This window comes from Oncorhynchus gorbuscha, linkage group LG13 (genome assembly GCF_021184085.1).
Source record: "Oncorhynchus gorbuscha isolate QuinsamMale2020 ecotype Even-year linkage group LG13, OgorEven_v1.0, whole genome shotgun sequence".
Lineage (NCBI taxonomy): Eukaryota > Metazoa > Chordata > Actinopteri > Salmoniformes > Salmonidae > Oncorhynchus > Oncorhynchus gorbuscha.
In genome coordinates, this window is record NC_060185.1 from 24518796 (window position 1) to 24539110 (window position 20315).

Consider the following 20315-nt stretch of genomic DNA (forward strand, 5'->3'; position numbering starts at 1 on the left):
ACCGTAGCAGACTCAGACACCTGCTCACACGCAGCATCTGAGGGAAACACGACACGACAAGGCGAGACAAAGACACAGCACGGTGAACAATATACAAGGATCCGACAGGACAGAAACGGAAAACAAGGGGAGAAATAGGGACTCTAATCAGAGGGCAAGATACGGAACAGGTGTGAAAAGATTAGATGATTGAGTAGGGGAATAGGAACAGCTGGGAGCAGGGACGGAACGATAGAGAGAAGAGCGAGAGGGAGGGAGAGAGAAAAAAGGGAACGAACCTAAAAAGACCAGCAGGGGGAAACGAACAGAAGGGAAAGCATAATGACAAGACAATATAAGACAAAACATGACATGTAGAGCTGCTCTGTCATCAACATGAGGTCATTGTGCAGTCTTATATATGACATGTAGAGGTCGTTGTGCAGTCCTATATATGACATGTAGAGCTGCTCTGCCATCAGCATGAGGTCGTTGTGCAGTCCTATATATGACATGTAGAGGTCGTTGTGCAGTCCTATATATGACATGTAGAGGTCATTGTGCAGTCCTATATATGACATGTAGAGGTCGTTGTGCAGTCCTATATATGACATGTAGAGCTGCTCTGTCATCAACATGAGGTTGTTGTGCAGTCCTATATATGACATGTAGAGGTCGTTGTGCAGTCCTATATAGGACATGTAGAGCTGCTCTGTCATCAACATGAGGTTGTTGTGCAGTCCTATATATGACATGTAGAGGTCGTTGTGCAGACCTATATATGACATGTAGAGCTGCTCTGTCATCATGAGGTCGTTGTGCAGTCCTATATGTGACATGTAGAGCTGCTCTGCCATCAGCACGAGGTCGTTGTGCAGTCCTATATATGACATGTAGAGGTCGTTGTGTAGTCCTATATATGACATGTAGAGGTCGTTGTGCAGTCCTATATATGACATGTAGAGCTGCTCTGTCATCAACGTGAGGTCATTGTGCAGTCCTATATATGACATGTAGAGGTCGTTGTGCAGTCTTATATATGACATGTAGAGGTCGTTGTGTAGTCCTATATATGACATGTAGAGCTGCTCTGCCACCAGCATGAGGTTGTTGTGCAGACCTATATATGACATGTAGAGCTGCTCTGTCATCATGAGGTCGTTGTGCAGTCCTATATATGACATGTAGAGCTGCTCTGCCATCAGCACGAGGTCGTTGTGCAGTCCTATATATGACATGTAGAGGTCGTTGTGTAGTCCTATATATGACATGTAGAGGTCGTTGTGCAGTCCTATAAATGACATGTAGAGCTGCTCTGTCATCAACGTGAGGTCGTTGTGCAGTCCTATACATGACATGTAGAGGTCATTGTGCAGTCTTATATATGACATGTAGAGGTCGTTGTGCAGTCCTATATATGACATGTAGAGCTGCTCTGCCATCAGCATGAGGTCGTTGTGCAGTCCTATATATGACATGTAGAGGTCGTTGTGCAGTCCTATATATGACATGTAGAGGTCATTGTGCAGTCCTATATATGACATGTAGAGGTCGTTGTGCAGTCCTATATATGACATGTAGAGCTGCTCTGTCATCAACATGAGGTTGTTGTGCAGTCCTATATATGACATGTAGAGGTCGTTGTGCAGTCCTATATAGGACATGTAGAGCTGCTCTGTCATCAACATGAGGTCATTGTGCAGTCCTATACATGACATGTAGAGCTGCTCTGCCACCAGCATGAGGTTGTTGTGCAGACCTATATATGACATGTAGAGCTGCTCTGTCATCAACATGAGGTCGTTGTACAGTCCTATATATGACATGTAGAGCTGCTCTGTCACCAGCATGAGGTCGTTGTGCAGTCCTATATATGACTTGTAGAGCTGCTCTGTCACCAGCATGAGGTTGTTGTGCAGTCCTATATATGACTTGTAGAGCTGCTCTGTCACCAGCATGAGGACATCTCTGTTGTGCAGTCCTATATATGACATGTAGAGCTGCTCTGTCACCAGCATGAGGTCGTTGTGCAGTCCTATATATGACTTGTAGAGCTGCTCTGTCACCAGCATGAGGTTGTTGTGCAGTCCTATATATGACTTGTAGAGCTGCTCTGTCACCAGCATGAGGTCGTTGTGCAGTCCTATATATGACTTGTAGAGCTGCTCTGTCACCAGCATGAGGTCGTTGTGCAGTCCTATATATGACTTGTAGAGCTGCTCTGTCACCAGCATGAGGTTGTTGTGCAGTCCTATATATGACTTGTAGAGCTGCTCTGTCACCAGCATGAGGTTGTTGTGCAGTCCTATATCTGACATGTAGAGCTGCTCTGTCATCAACATGAGGTCGCTGTGCAGTCCTATATATGACATGTAGAGCTGCTCTGCCACCAGCATGAGGTCGTTGTGCAGTCCTATATATGACATGTAGAGCTGCTCTGTCACCAGCATGAGATCGTTGTACAGTCCTATATATGACATGTAGAGCTGCTCTGCCATCAGCATGAGGTCGTTGTGCAGACCTATATATGACATGTAGAGCTGCTCTGTCATCAACATGAGGTCATTGTGCAGTCCTATATATGACATGTAGAGGTCAGTCTTTATATGACATGTAGTCTTAGTCCTATATGACATGTAGAGCTGCTCTGTCATCAACATTAGGTCGTTGTGCAGTCCTATATATGACATGTAGAGCTGCTCTGCCATCAGCATGAGGTCATTGTGCAGTCCTATATATGACATGTAGAGCTGCTCTGCCATCAGCATGAGGTCATTGTGCAGTCCTATATATGACATGTGGAGCTGCTCTGTCATCAACATGATGTCGTTGTGCAGTCCTATATATGACATGTAGAGCTGCTCTGTCACCAGCATGACGTCGTTGTGCAGTCCTATATATGACATGTAGAGGTCGTTGTGCAGTCCTATATATGACATGTAGAGCTGCTCTGTCATCAACATGAGGTCATTGTGCAGTCCTATACATGACATGTAGAGCTGCTCTGCCATCAGCATGAGGTCGTTGTGTAGTCCTATATATGACATGTAGAGCTGCTCTGCCATCAGCATGAGGTCATTGTGCAGTCCTATATATGACATGTAGAGGTCGTTGTGCAGTCCTATATATGACATGTAGAGCTGCTCTGTCATCAACATGAGGTTGTTGTGCAGACCTATATATGACATGTAGAGCTGCTCTGTCATCAACATGAGGTTGTTGTGCAGACCTATATATGACATGTAGAGCTGCTCTGCCACCAGCATGAGGTCGTTATGCAGTCCTATATATGACATGTAGAGCTGCTCTGTCATCAGCATGAGGTCATTGTGCAGTCCTATATATGACATGTAGAGGTCATTGTGCAGTCCTATATATGACATGTAGAGGTTGTTGTGCAGTCCTATATGTGACATGTAGAGCTGCTCTGTCATCAACATGAGGTCATTGTGCAGTCCTATATATGACATGTAGAGCTGCTCTGCCACCAGTATGAGGTTGTTGTGCAGTCCTATATATGACATGTAGAGGTCATTGTGCAGTCCTATATATGACATGTAGAACTGCTCTGCCATCAGCACGAGGTCGTTGTGCAGTCCTATATATGACATGTAGAGGTCGTTGTGCAGTCCTATATATGACATGTAGAGGTCATTGTGCAGTCCTATATATGACATGTAGAGGTCGTTGTGCAGTCCTATATGTGACATGTAGAGCTGCTCTGCCACCAGTATGAGTTCATTGTGCAGTCCTATATATGACATGTAGGATTCACAAAGAGATCATTTTACAGATAGTATATTGTATTCAAATTGTACTGTATTACTGTATTTTCCTCATACATATCTTACGGTACATTGTGATTTTCAGACTTGCATTTACCTTTACAATAGTTGCTGTATTGTTGTGAATGAGATGTTGTTTTCCCTACGGAATGTTTGCACTGATGACACTGTGAACCTGTTTACATTAGGCTGTGCTCTCCGACCAGCCTCTTCCATTGTCAGACCATGGTTTATGACATGGTCTACAATTTAGGCTCTGATTTCATCAGGGACTCTTATTCGTTGCCTTTTACCTCTTCCTCTATTAAGTCTTCCCCTAACAACATCATCATGCCTTCTTTCACATCTCCTTATTTCTCTTCCACGAGCATGTAACTGCTGTTCCTGTTTGTGATGTTCCTCCGTGTTCAAAAATTATAGTGATTGTGCTGTGGGTTCAGTGGAACTGACATTATCCCACATAATTACATACTTTGGTAAATCTGTTGTAGCTAAACCTCTTTGGTGTTCTGGTATTAGGTCTCTGTAAAGTGTATTTAGGAAGGCCAGGAGAAGTTGGGTGTTATGCTTCCAAACTTGATTGGTTGATTAGTAAGATTGTGATAACTATTTCATTACTTTGTCACCTGGCAGGTAATTTGCCAATTTAGCAGACATCAAACATTCCATGTCATAGATATTTATGGAATATTAATGTATGCCTGACAGATTTTGATAATTTAATGGATAATTTTGCATGTGATGGCTCACGCGATGAAATAATGTTTAGAATTTGTGAAGATTATGACAATTTCACTGAGAATCAACTCATCGGTTTTGATCAGTCATGTGCATGTAGTTATTATGCAAATTGTAGACAATTGTACTTACTCTTTTGCACACGTGCCAAAACACATGCAATTTGCTTAAATTAATAAGAAATTCAAATCTGGTGTGAGCAAGAGACTAATTGTTCAGAGATTTGAACTTATTGTTTTGGATAAAATAATTGTCATTCGAAAATTGAGCCAAAGCGATTGAGAAAAACTCTAACATAACCAAGTGTTGATGCAGGTTTTCTGTGAAGTTAGGTGAATCCTGTTGTGCAGGAAAATTCGCAACAATAACAGAGTGATTAAATTAGGATCCTACATCTGTATCTTTCTATCTATATAGCTAGCTAGCTAGCTGTCTATCAATTTGAGTGGAGTTGAGAATCGAATAAAAGACACATTTGACATTGTTTGCTGTAACGTATGGAAAATAAAGTTGTATTGTTGTATTGCAGGTGGTCCTGTTAATCATCTCCCTGTCTATCAGCCTGGCGTGTGGGCACCAGATCGCCGGCCTCTCCTCCCCGGGGTTCGGCCAGTCTGCCACGGCCGCCTGCTACCTGCTGGTCACCCTGGTGGGGGCTTACTTTGGCTGTGGCCGCCTGCTCTCCTTTATCACCCAGGGAAGGGTGGAGGCTCCTGGTACAGGGCTGAGAACAAGGGCAGGGGGTCAGGGGTCAGGGGTCAGAACTCCAGAGGACTGTAACGACGTGGTGCCTGTAGGCCTGGTGATGAATCTACTGTCTGCTAGTGTAATAGCCTGCCCCCTACTGGCTGTGGTTCCTCAACTCGCCCCGGGTCACGTCCCTTGGCTTTGGACGGCTGCTGTATTCCAGCTAGTTGTGTGTGTCCTCTCCTACAGATCCATGGACTCCCTGACCGCCACCTTCTACGGCTTCACCTCCATCCTGCGCTTTGCTGAGGGCTACAGCGCTCTTCTCACAGCCTTCTCCATCCACCCCTCCTCCCCTATCCCCTTTCCCGTTGTCTTCGCTGTTCTATTCTTCATCCTGGCTCTGTTCAGCTGTCAGAAGAGTCTAGCTGAGGGTCTCTACCAGATGTTCTACGTGGCGTATACTATCGCCCTCGCAGCCCAGCCCTCCCTCTCCTTCCAGTCTGGGGCACAGGGCGTCCAGGCAGCCATCTTTGTTGTGTCAGCCGTGATGTTACTGGTCACCTCCTACAACAACGTCTCGGCCAAAAGGATTCCTACGGGGGAGGGCGTGTTCAAGGCCCTGGTGACGCGTGTCAGCAGCCTGACTCTCCGTCCCCACGACAGACACAGCCAAGCTCCCTACCTTGGCTACTCCAGGTATGCTGACGCAGAGGTGTTAGGTCACGCCTGCTCTGTCCTCGCTGTCTTCTCCATCACGGCGTCCATGGGGGACCGGGCCCCGCTGGCGTGCTGGTCCTGCCCTGGGCTGTGGTGGCAGGCGGCGTCCTCCAGCTGCTGGTCGGCTCCGTGGCCTTCTCCCGTGGTAAGACCTTAAAACTGCAACTGTAATCCCGTTAATGGGATCGATATGACAACAGCCAGTGAAAGTGCAGGGCGCCAAATTCAAAACAACAGAAATCTCATAAAACATACATGTCTCTTATATAGTTTTAAAGGTAATCTTGTTGTTAACCTTCCTCGACAACATTCCGCTGAAATTCAAAAATATTTTTTTAGAAATATGTAACTTTCACACATTAACAAGTCCAATACAGCAAATGAAAGATAAACATCTTGTTAATCTACCCATCGTGTCCGATTTCAAAAATGCTTTACAGCTAAAGCACAACATATGATTATGTTAGGTCATAGCCAAGTCGAAAAAACACAGCCATTTTTCCAGCCAAAGATAGGAGTCACAAAAAGCAGAAATATAAAAGCAATTCATCACTAACCTTTGATCTTCATCAGATGACATTCATAGGACATCATGTTACACAATACATGTATGTTTTGTTTGATAATATGCATATTTATATCCAAAAATCTCAGTTTACGTGATTTTGTTGGCTCAGTTGGTTCCTTACGTGGAGTAACGTTTTGATTCCAAAACATCCTGTGATTTTGCAGAAATACTCATAATAAACATTGATAAAAGATACAAGTGTTTTTCACAGAATTAAAGATAGACTTCCCCTTAACCTGTTACTCCTACCCCCTACTTTTTCGAATGTTCTGTTAAAAATCGCGCAACATTTCAGCGCCCTGCTGCTCATGCCAGGAATATAGTATATGCATATGATTAGTATGTGTGGATAGAAAACACTCAGACGTTTATAAAACTGGTTAAATCACGGCTGTGACTATAACAGAACGTGCGTTTCATCGAAAAGTGCAGGAAAATCTGATCACTGAAAATGGAAATATATATCCATCCGCCACTTCAACCCATTGATAAAGGCGAACCACAATAAATGGGGCTGAGGTTGCAATACCTACAGCTTCCACACGATATCAACAGTCTTATCATTTGCCTAGGCTTTGTTTCTTGGTCAAACGAAGAAGAGACAAGCCATTTGTTCAGGTCTCTGACCGGATATTTTGGTTGAGATTTACCCGGACATTATTTCCAGACGGACAGCTAAAGAATATACATCGCCTCGTGATCAATTTGGTCGCTTATTAACGTGTACTAATACCTAAAGTTGCATTACAAAAGTATTTCGAAGTGTTTTGTGAAAGTTTATCGTCAACTTTTTTAATTAAAAAAAATGACGTTACGTTATAAGACGCTATTTTTTTCCGTTTATCACAGTCTACATAGATCGATATCTAGGCTATATATGGACCGATTTAATCGAAAAAAAGACCCAATAGTGATTATGGGACATCTAGGAGTGCCAACAAAGAAAATCGTCAAAGGTAATGAATGTTTTATATTTTATTTGTGCGGTTTGTGTAGCGACGACTATGCTAATTATTTTGTTTACGTCCCCTGTGGGTCTTTTGGGGTGTTACATGCTATCAGATAATAGCTTCTCATGCTTTCGCCGAAAAGCATTTTAAAAATCTGACTTGTTGCCTGGATTCACAACGAGTGTAGCTTTAATTCAATACCCTGCAAGTGTATTTTAATGAACGTTTGAGTTTTAACTAGTACTATTAGCATTTAGCGTAGCGCATTTGCATTTCCAGATGTCTAGATGGGACGCCTGCGTGTAAGGTAGGAGCAAGAGGTTAATGCAACCGCTGTGTCAGATTTCAAAAAAACTTTACGGAAAAAGCATAATCTGAAAACGGCGCTCAGAACTCAAACAGCCAGAGGGATATCCGCCATTTTGGAATCAACAAAGTTAGACACGACACCATAAATATTAACTTACCTTTGATGATCTTCATCAGAAGGCACTCCAAGGAATCCCAGTTCGACAATAAATGACGGATTTGTTCCATAAAGTTCCATCATTTATGTCCAAATAGCCACTTGTTGTTAGCGTGTTCAGCCCAGTAATCCATCTTCATGAGGCGCAGGCACCTCATCCAGACAAAAACTTGAAAAGTTCTGTTACAGTCCTTTAGAAACATGTCAAACGATGTATAGAATCAATCTTTAGGATGTTTTTAACATAAAACATCAATGTTCCAACCGGAGAATTACTTTGTCTTCAGAAAAGCACTGGAGCGAGAGGTAACTCTGTCGGGTGCGTGCGTCATGAGACCAAGGCTCTCTGCCAAACCACTGACTCAAAGAGCTCTTATGAGCCACCCCTTTATAGTAGAATCCTCTAACCAGTTTCTAAAGATGGTTGACATATAGTGGAAGACGTAGGAAGTGCAACTTTATCCATATCTCAATGTGTATTCGGTAGGCCAAGCTTTGCAAAACTACAAACCTCAGATGTCCCACTTCCTGGTTGGATTTTTCTCAGGTTTTCGCCTGCCATATGAGTTCTATTATACTCACAGACATCATTCAAACAGTTTTAGAAACTTCAGCGTGTTTTCTATCCAATACTGATAATAATATGCATATATTAGCATCTGGGACAGAGTAGGGGGCAGTTCACTCTGGGCATCCAAAAGTGAAAATGCTGCCCCATATCCCAAATCAAAATCAAATCAAATCAAATTTATTTATATAGCCCTTCGTACATCAGCTGATATCTCAAAGTGCTGTACAGAAACCCAGCCTAAAACCCCAAACAGCAAACAATGCAGGTGTAAATCCCACCACAGTGTCCGATTTCAAATAGGCTTTACAGCGAAAGCACCACAAACGATTATCTTAGGTCACCACCAACTCACAGAAAACCCCAGCAATTTTTCCAGCCAAAGAGAGGAGTCACAAAAAGCACAAATAGAGATAAAATTAATCACTAACCTTTGATGATCTTCATCAGATGACACTCATAGGACTTCATGTTATACAATACATGTATGTTTTGTTTGATAAAGTTCATATTTATATAAAAAACTCTCAGTATACATTGGCACGTTACGTTCACTAGTTCCAAAAACATCCGGTGATATTGCAGAGAGCCACATCATTTTACAGAAATACTCATTATAAATATGAATGAAAATACAATTGTTAGACATGGAAATATACCTCTCCTTAATGCAACCGCTGTCAGATTTCAAACAAACTTTATGGAAAAATCAAACCATGCAATAATCTGAGAACGGCGCTCAGAATTTTATTATAATCCGCCATGTTGGAGTCAACAGAAATCAGATAACATTATAAATATTCCCTTACCTTTGATCTTCATCAGAATGCACTCACAGGAATCCTAGTTCCACAATAAATGTTTGTTTTGTTTGATAATGTCCATTATTTATGTCCAAGTAGTTACTTTTGTTAGGGCGTTTAGTCCACAAATCCAAACACTCGTGCAGGTCCAACCAAACGTCGGACGAAAACTTAAAAAAGTTATATTACAGGTCAAAGAAACTTGTCAAACCAAGTATAGAATCAATCTTTAGGATGTTTTTATCAAAAATCTTCAATAACGTTCCAACCGGAGAATTCCATTGTCTGTAGAAAAGCCATGGAACGCAGGTCGCTATCATGTGAAATGCGTGTGACCAGGACCTGGCTCTCTGCCAGAACACTGACTCAAAGAGCTCTCATCCGGCCCCACATCACAGTAGAAGCCTCATTCAAGTTTCGAAAGACAGTTGACATCTAGTGGAAGCCTTAGGAAGTGCAACATAACCAATATCCCACTTTGTATTCAATGGGGGCTGGGTTAAAAATCGACCAACGTTAGATTTCCCACTTCCTGTTTGGATTTCTTCTCAGGTTTTTGTTATACTCACAGACATCATTCAAACAGTTTTAGAAACTTCAGAGTGTTTTCTATCCAATATTACTAATAATATGCATATATTAGCAACTAGGACTGAGGAGCAGACCATTTACTCTGGGCACCTTTTTATGCCAGCAGCATACCACCCTGCATACCACTGCTGGCTTGCTTCTGAAGCTAAGCAGGGCTGGTCCTGGTCAGTTTCTGGATGGGAGACCAGATGCTGCTGGAAGTGGTGTTGGAGGGCCAGTAGAAGGCACTTTTTTCTCTGGTCTAAAGAAATATCCCAATGCCCCAGGGCAATGATTGGGGACACTGCCCTGTGTAGAGTGCCGTCTTTCGGATGGGACGATAAACGGGTGTCCTGACTCTCTGAGGTCATTAAAGATCCCATGGCACTTATTGTAAGAGTAGGGGTGTTAACCCTGGTGTCCTGGCTAAATTCCCAATCTGGCACTCAAGCCATCACGGTCACCTAATAATCCCCAGTTTACAATTGGCTCATTCATCCCCTTCCTCTCCCCTGTAACTATTCCCCAGGTCGTTTCTGCAAATGAGAACTACTCAATACTGCCCCTGCAGCTACTCAATCTTGAAATAAATAATGTGGAAATTGAGCAAGCTGAGATTACTAAACTGCTTGGAGTAATACTAGATAATAAACTGTCATGGTCAAAACATATTGATGCAGTAGTAGCTAAGATAATAAAGCGATGCCCTGCCTTCTTAACAACCCTATCAACAAGGCAGGTCCTACAGGTACTAGTTTTGTCGCACCTTGACTACTGTTCAGTCGTGTGGTCAGGTGCCACAAAAAAAGGACTTAAGAAAATTGCAATTGGCTCAGAACAGGGCCTCACGGCTGGCCCTTAGATGTACACAGAGAGCTAAAATTAATAATATGCATGTCCATCTTTCCTGGCTGAAAGTGGAGGAGAGATTGAATTCATCACTACTTTTATTTTTGAGAGGTATTGACATGTTGAATGCACCGAGCTGTCTGTCTAAACTCCTGGCACACAGCTTGGACACCCATGCATACCCCACAAGACATGCCACAAGAGGTCTCTTCACGGTCCCCATGTCCAGAATAGACTATGGGAGGCACACAGTACTACATAGAGCCATGACCACATGGAACTCTATTTCACATCAAGTAACTGACACAAGCAGTAAAATTTGATTTAAAAAACAGATTAAAAAACACCTTATGGAACAGCGGGGACTGTGAAGTAACACAAACATTGGCACAGACACATGCATACTGTACACACACGCGCTATATGTAACAGTACACCTTCCGTCCCTCTCCTCGCCCCTTCCTGGGCTCGAACCAGGGACCCTCTGCACACATCGACAACAGCTACCCTCGAAGCATCATTATCCATCGCTCCACAAAAGCCGCGGCCCTTGCAGAGCAAAGGGAACAACTACTTCAAGGTCTCAGAGCGAGTGACGTCACCGATTGAAACGCTATTAGTACACACCCCGCTAATTAGCTAGCCATTTCACATCAGTTACATATACATACACATGGATTTAGTACTGTCGATATGTGGTTGTGGTGGAGTAGGGGCCTGAGGGCACAGTGTGTTGTGAAATCTGTGAATATATTGTAATGTTTTAAAATTGTATAAACTGCCTTCATTTTGCTGGACCCCAGGAAAGCAGCAGCTAATGGGGATCCATAACAAATACAAATACAAATGTGTACATTTCCGGTAGGTAAGACCCTTGAGAGCATGGCGTTTGTCCTGTATGGTGTCATGTGGTCTGTCTGGGGGCTGACGCGGTACGGCGGGCTCTACGGGGACACACGGGGATTCAACCTGGCTGTGGGCATCATCAGCTTCCTGTTGTTCAACAGTCTGGTGACGGTAGGAGCGCTGTTCCTGAGCGTAGCCTGGGTTGTCTATGCCGCGACCTTTCACCTCATTATCATCTCCTTCCTCCTGGACGCCATGGGAGCACTTCCTTATGGGTATGACATCGGGGTGTCGATCGTGTTTGGCCTGATGTCATTCTACTGTTTCCTGTCTGGTCTGTTCAGCCTGACCTTCCTGACACCCCAGTTGCCCCTGGGACGGGCGTTAGTCAGGCTGAGTGGGACGGGAGGAGGAGGGAAGGACATCTGTCTTCATGTCCCTGCACGCAAGTCCACGGCCGTCCATCAGATAGCAGGTGAAACATAAGGGAGTACCTATCCTGGGCTCAGTCCCAAAAGGCACCCTTTTCTCTATCTTATTTAAAGTTGTGCTTTATGTTATAGGACATAAGGTGCAATTTGAGACAAAGAACTGGTCACCAACTCTGCTATTGGTGAAATACTGTGGGTGCAGGGTTTTGCTTCATTCCAGTATTAACACACCTGATTCAATGTCCTGGTGAGCAGAATGCAGGGTCTCAGTGCTGGACTGAAACAGCAAATCTGCACACCCAGTTGCTCTTCAGAACCATGACAATCATTGGTCTAGTCTAATGCATCATTCTCATGAAAACACTATGAATAACAGGCTGTGTGTGTTAGGTTCTTTAGGTCTTTAGTTCTTTAGGTCTTTAGTTAGTTGGGTTATTGATGTGTCTCAACCCAACTCTCACTATCCCTCTGTGTCTCCAGAGATCATGAAGAGTGGAGGTATATGTGGGATGCCCACTGACACGGTCTATGTACTGGTGGCAGCTTGTAACAGACCGGACGCTGTGGAAAAGGCCTACAAGTGAGTTTCAATTACACTGCATACTAGGTCGTTATACGTACATTGTAAAATATCATTTCATTAGATTAAATTAATAAACTTTGTACTACAATGCTTCATAGTGGTCCCAGATCTATTTTAGTTGTCTCGACAACTCCTCTGTCACGACCAAGACAGTTCAAACAGATCAAGGACAAGGCTATCATACTGCATTTAAACTAACTATTCTCCTTGTCTCTCCCTGTGTGCTGAAGGTGTAAGCAGCATGTTGTGCATGACCCTCAACTACTTTTCTCCTTGCCCCCCTTCTGACACCCAGGTGGCGACACGCATCTCTGTGTGCCTATCAGATATCTCAACTTGCATGTCGCCCCACCACCTCAAGCTCAACCATGACAAGACGGACCTGGTCTTCCTCCCTGGGAAGTCCTGCCCGCTCAAAGACCTCTCCATCACGATTGACAACTCCACGGTGTCGCCCTCCCAGAGTGCAAAGAACCTTGGCGTGACCCTGGACAACACCCTGTCGTTCTCTGCAAACATCAACATATTGACCCGCTCCTGCAGGTTCACGCTCTACAACATCCTTAGAATACGACCATACCTTACACAGGAAGTGGCGCAGGTCCTAATCCAGGCACTTGTCCTCTCCCGTCTGGACAACTGCAACTCGCTTTTGACTGAGCTCCCCACTTGTGCCATCAAACCCCTGCAATTTATTCAGAACACTGCAACCTGCCTGGTTTTCAACCTTCCCAAGTTCTCTCGTGACACCCCGCTCCTCCACACACTCCACTGGCTTCCAGTTGAAGCTTGCATCCTCTACAAGACCATTGTGTTTACCTACGGAACAGCAAGAGGAAATGCCCCTCCCTACCTTCACGCTATGCTGAAACCCTACACCCCAACCTGAGCACTCCGTTCTGCCACCTCAGGTCTGTTGGCCCTCCCACCACCCAGCTCCCACTCAGCCCAGGCCAAGCTCTTCTCTGTCCTCCCCCCCAAAACGCCCATCTTCTGAAAACATCTGAAATCCTACCTCTTCAAACAGTATCTTAGATAATCCTCCTAGCCACCTCAATCACTTAACCAGCACTTGCACTTGGGCTCATTGATTTGAAAAAGAAATGCCGTGCTCTTGGAAGGGCATGCTTTGAGCACTCCTGAAAATGTTATTTACATGTGAAAAATGAAGACACATTTGAACAATGAACACATTTTTATTTAACCTTTATTTAACTAGGCAAGTCAGTATATACTGAATTTGCTATAGGCCTATTGTTTACCTTTTTGTTGGTGACGCTTTGATAACTTGGTCACATGCAACTGTTTAAAGGACAAATCCACAGATGAAACGATAACAATATGACCACCCAGCCTCTGTTTTGGTAAAAAGCAGAGGGATGGGCCTGGAGAAATGTAACTACTCTCAGATTAATAGACAGCTATGAATTCAAGGCCTGACCATCCATGATATCAAATGATTGTTTTAACCATGTTATGAGGCAATACAGGGTTTGTTGACGTTTACAATGTTTATAAACATTGGAGAAAAACAAGATCATATTTTAGGATCTCATGGAGTGTGACAGTTGAGCTATGCTCAAGAGTTATATTATTGAAGAATCAATGGATATACAGTACAAGTCAAAAGTTTGGACACCTACACATTCCAGGGTTTTTTGTTATTTTTACTATGAAATAACACATTTGGAATCATGTAGTAACCAAAAAATTGCTAAAACAATCCCAAAAAGTATTTTTTTAGATTTTTCAAAATAGCCACTCTTTGCCTTGATGACAGCTTTGCACACTCTTGGCATTCTCATGCTTCATGCGGGGAAAAGGCCTTAACCAACAATGCAGTTCAAGAAATAGAGTTAATAAAATATTTATGTAATAAACTGAAGTAAAAATAATAAAATCAATCAAACAAAAAGTAACACAAGAAGTGTACATACAATGTGGCTATATACAGGGGGTACCGGTACCAAGTCAATGTGGCTATATACAGGGGGTACCGGTACCAAGTCAATGTGGCTATATACAGGGGGTACCGGTACCAAGTCAATGTGGCTATATACAGGGGGTACCGGTACCAAGTCAATGTGGCTATATACAGGGGGTACCGGTACCAAGTCAATGTGGCTATATACAGGTTAGTTGAGGTCATTTGTAAAGTGACTATGTATAGATAATAAACACACGAGTAGCAGCAGTGTAAAAGCAAAAGGGAGGGGGGGGGGATCAATGTAAATAGTCTGGATGGCCATTTGATCATGGTTTGGGGGTAGAAGCTGTTAAGGAGCCTCTTGGTACCGCTTGCTGTGCGGTAGCAGAGAGAACAGTCTATGACGTGGGTGACTGGAGTCTTTGACAATTTTTTGGCTTTCCTCTGACACTGCCTAGTCTATAGGTCTTGGATGTCAGGAAGCTTGGCCCCAGTTAGGTACTGGGCCGTCCAAAAAGAACGTAGCAACAACAGATTATCCCTTTAAGTCTATTAAAAGTGTGTGAGCTTGAGCATGTGTCCATTAGGACTATGGATTTTTTTTATCAGCATGAATTAGATTGAGCAATAAAAGCCCTACTTTTATTCCGAAGGCTGGGATCCGCACTATGCAGCTGTTGCAAGAACATATTTTTCACTGGCTGTCCACTGGTTTCAAAAACAATGACTGATAGGCAGCTTAACCTTCTTGAATTCAACCATTATTGGGTTCAAATACACATTCAGATTTGTGAACAGCCATCCACAACAACCACAATCCCTAAAATGCAAATAGCAGAAGTGTGATTCACATCAATGCACTATGTAGATATCAATAATAAGTGATATCCGTATCACTGTAGACTACAACACCGCTGTCATCTTCACCTCCAAGCGATTATTCAAGTTGGATGATCTTTGGATGCCGACAGCAGTCGCACCATTGGAAGACATAGCTTGGCTGTAGCCTACAAAAGCCTATACCTGCTCTTTTCCTGCGATCCATCAAACACATTTGGTGTGTCATCATAGTGGTCTCTGACTTGTGGTCAGACTCACTCAGGTGGAACAAATTTAAACTTGCGCCTTTTTGCAATACTGATTTGAATGTCATTGTGAAAACAAAAATGTCAGATTTTCTTTCGGCAAACATCCTTTCTGAATTTAAAAGTAATCCTCAAAGTGATCATTTCATTTATCAAAAGTATCTGTAATCTGAATACAATATATTTTGCTGGTAATGTAATGGATTACAGTAACTGTTTTTGTTGTTGTAATCCCTTACATGTAACGGATTATATGTAAACCGTTACTCCCCAACCCTGTTAATAATTTATTCTACTCGTCTCTAACTGTGTGCTGCAGGTGTAAGCAGCATGTTAATAACATATTATACTTGTCTCTCCCTGTACAGGTGTAAACAGCAGGCTCAGGACCGACCCATGTCTCTGTGGGTGTCCTCTATTAACCAGTTAGAACCGGTCAGATCCCTGCTGTCTGCCCTGCTCTGGGACTTCATGAGCGCAGCTTGGCCCTCCTCTATCAGCATGGTTATAGCCAGGGGTGGGTTATTAACAGTGTGTGTGTGTGTGTGTGTGTGTGTGTGTGTGTGTGTGTGTGTGTGTGTGTGTGTGTGTGTGTGTGTGTGTGTGTGTGTGTGTGTGTGTGTGTGTGTGTGTGTGTGTGTGTGTGTGTGTGTGTGTGTGTGTGTGTGTGTGTGTGTGTGTGTGTGTGTGTGGTGTATGTTAGTTATTATGATGAGTATGTCCTGCCTTCCCTCACCAGGTCCTTGGATGGAGATGTTTGGTCTGGGGGAATCAGCTAAACACATCGGAACCCCTCAGAGCATTGCTATCAGGAACCCAAACTGTGCTGTGGCTACTCATCTTATCAACCTGGTATGAACCCTAACCATGACTTCTATCCCTAACCCCTGACCTCTAACCCTGACCCTGATTGTGCTGTAGCAACACACCTCATTAACCTTGTACGATCACGGATTAATTGCAAAAGATACAAAATATAGTACACAGATACTACATGAAATGTATTTTTATTTTTTATTTAACCTTTATTTTATATAGGCAAGTCAGTTAAGAACAAATTATTATTTACAATGACGGCCTACCCCGGCCATACCCGGACAACGCTGTGCCAATTGTGCGCCGCCCTATGGGACTCCCAATCACGGCCGGATGTGATGCAGGCTGGAAACGAACCAGGGACTGCAGTGATGCCTCTTGGACTGAGATGCAGTGGCTTAGACCTCTGCACCACTCGGGAGCCGCTACATACATTATACAGTATCTAAATGGATGCTTGCCATTGTTGTCAGATAATATTATGTTCTGTTCTGTAGGTGGGTCCCATTGCTGTGACGTCAGCCAATCCCACAGGAGAAGCAGACACCACACACCACAACCAGGTGTATGCTAAGCTGGGAGACAAGGTGAAATAGGCACACAGACATATCATAGTTCAATTGAGTCAAAACTACAATTGGAAATGTAAAAAAAGATTGTGATTTTCTCACTCACTCACTGTCCGTCTGTCTGTCTGTCTAGGTGGATGGTGTGTTGTGTGATGGCCCGTCCCCAGAGAACATCGCCTCCACTGTGGTTGACTGCACCAAGATAGACAGCGGCCATATTGGATTCTTCCGAGTAGGCCTCATTCCCAAGTCTCAGGTAAAAACAAGGCGGCTAAAATGACAAGAACCTCAAAACTGACACCAACCTGAAGCACCGACCGTTAACATGACATGACAGTAACACCACCTCATGTCCTGTATGTAATGGTTGTTGTGGTGTGTATGTGTGAGTGTGTGTGTGTGTGGGCGTGCATGCTGGGCCGGCTCTTGGTTGGGGGCCCCCGCCAAACCCTCGAGTGCAAAACATTTTAGTGGGCCCCCCTTTATTGTCGGGGGAGAGAAGTTAATTTCCTGCAATTCTACACATTTTGCCATTGGGCGAAGAGAAAATGTTGCAGTTATAAAGCAAGTTTTCTGCAATTCTACACATTTTGCCATGGGGCGAAGATACAAATTTGAAGTTTTACAGCTATTTTCCTGCAATTGTACACATTTTGCCATGTTAATATGAAATCTGAGTTAGAGTGACTAACACAATCAATGGGGGCCCTCCAGAGGTCAGGGCCCCTGGGAACATGCACTTTGTGCTCGGTCTGTAATTGGGACATGATTACTACAAGTTTAGATAGTTGGCCAGACTAACTTACCAATCTAAAAATTGTTTTCTGACATGTATTAACTGAGTGACTGTCAGTGACTGACATAACAAGAGGAAAACTGCTGATGAACAAACAAATTTCGAAATTCCACCTTGTTTTCGACTATTCTAAATTGAGACCCCCCATTTTTTTGAGAGGGGGGGTCGTGTTCTGACTGTGTCGCTTATTTGTGTGTCTGTCTGTATAATGTCTGTAATGTTCTGTGTGTCTGTCTGTAATATTCTGTGTGTGTGTCTCTGCCAGGTGCTCCAGATCTTTGAGGAGGTCCAGAAAAGGCATTCTCACGGTCAGATTAACCCAGGGTTTGAAGCAGACCTCACAGAGCCTGACCCTAACCCTAACCTCACAGACCCTCAGAGGAACACAGAAGAAGACAACACAGAGTCTACAGAGTCCTCAACTGTTCCACCACCTACCCAGTCTCCTGCCAACATGGACACCTCTACACTAGCAACATAACCATGAGACTGCCCAAGCTACAGCTAGTCTGGCTAACACATACTGTAACTCTCAAAATCCTCCAGACTTCATAGTCTGGAAAGTTTATTTTGATGTTGTTGGCACGATGTGTTGATAATGAAGGGGATGTGCCCTCAGACTTCAAGGCAGCAGCCTGCGCTGGTTGGATATCCCATTTTTGAAATTGAATAAATCATGATCTATGTTTTACTTAAGCACCGCCTCACGAAACCACACTGTCATGTGTCGCTCATCTGCTTCCTGTTTACATACAGTAGCTACAGCAGGGGAGCAGGCACGGCTGGGCCTGAGTGGACTAAGACTAAGCTCTCTACTTGTCAGTGTTCCAAATGGAACATTATTTGTATTTTTCCTAAAGATGCAAACACCGTCAGATAGAATTGATAGCAGTCAGTGCACTGGGTTAGTCAGATTTGATGAAATATAAAATAACGAATGATGTCTATAAACCCTGGATTGCTGATGCTACAGTATGTATTGGCCATTGAGAGGCTTTGAAGCCACCGGTTGGTCATATTGGCACTCCCCAGTAGGAGCAGTCCTCCATAGGAATTCATGGAATTCTACACTATTTATATTAAATGTTTCAAGGACATTTTTGTTGTAGTTGGGACAGTAATATTAGTATTCTCAAAAAATCATTCTTGTTTGTATATATGTGAGATTTTTTGTTTTATTTTTAGCTCACATAATATAATTTAAAAGTATGCATGAATGTGTCTGTAATAGAATAAATGTGGCTAAAACTAATGTAGACATTAATAAATGCATTTCTATAACTTCCAAAATATTTTTTTTACAATGGTGGGGAGTGCCAAGATGGAGGCACAGTGGCTTCAACACCGCGCCCTCAATTAGTCATCTAGTGTATATGTAACTCATTGAACAGAACAGATTACCTGGAAGTGGAACTGACCCTGTATATACAGTAGCTTCCTTCTTTCTCGTGCTCTTCTTATTTCTTATTTTTTATGTCTTGTGTGTTTTTGTTCCACTTTATGTTATTTGTAGTGCTACATTGATATTGATTACTGCATTGTTGGGTTTGGAGCTTGCAAAAAAGGCATTTCACTGTACTTGTGCACATTACATTGAAAGTTTAAACTTGAAACTTGAATGACAGTCACTCTCGCAGGATGGTTTTCAAAAATAGCTAACTGAAAGCATACAAATAATAACAGACAAAATACCTTATTTACAAAAGTATTCAGACCCTTTGCTATGAGACTCAAAACTGAGTTCAGATGCATCGTGTTTCTATTGGTCATCCTTGAGATGTTTCTACAACTTGATTGGAGTCCACCTGTGGTAAATTCAATTGATTGGACATGATTTGGAAAGGCACACACGTATCTGAAGAACGTCCCACAGTTGACAGTGCATGTTATTTCTTGTATGCCTGTATGTGATCTGAAATAATAAAAATAAAGTTGGTCACAAAAATAAATGATCAAATATATTAAAGCACATTTGACTGCTATGATGGTTTTTGCATAAGCAAATGTTATTGTGTGGGTTTCCCATAGTTGAATCCAATAAAGTACTTTCTGTAGTGTCTTAATGTGCCTCTTTCAGTTTGCAGTTATATTACTTTATTTACTCAATACCTTACAGGTCTATCATTCGAACAAACACTTCTTACTCATTATGTTTATACACAACCTTCAATCAATTATTCACTGGTGTGTCATCCCAATACATTCCATTCAATTCTAGGTCATTGTACATACCATCTGTAGGTCATATGGCAGGATTTCCCAAACTAAGGGTCGCGACGATGGCGCCGGAGGAAGGGGCTGCCATCTTATTGGCTCTTGACCGCCCATGCTATTTCGTTTTTTTTTTTTTTGCGTTGTTCGTAACTTGTTTTGTACATAATGTTGCTGCTACCGTCTCTTATGACAGAAAAGAGTTTCTGAACATCAGAACTGCGATTGCTCACATCAAACAGGACAAAGAGTTCTTCTTTAATGAGTCGGACGGGAGGAACATACTACTACAGACACCCGACCAGGTCCAGATCCCCCAAGATTCGCTGGAGATGGTATCTATGAGGTTTCTTGCTTCTACACCTGCA

General features: G+C 43.0%; 1 pseudogene; it reads left to right on the top strand.

Annotated features, from left to right (window-relative positions):
- Positions 1 to 19785, top strand: part of LOC123993928 — a 37209-nt pseudogene extending 17424 nt beyond the window's left edge.
- The last annotated feature ends 530 nt before the right edge of the window (positions 19786 to 20315 follow it).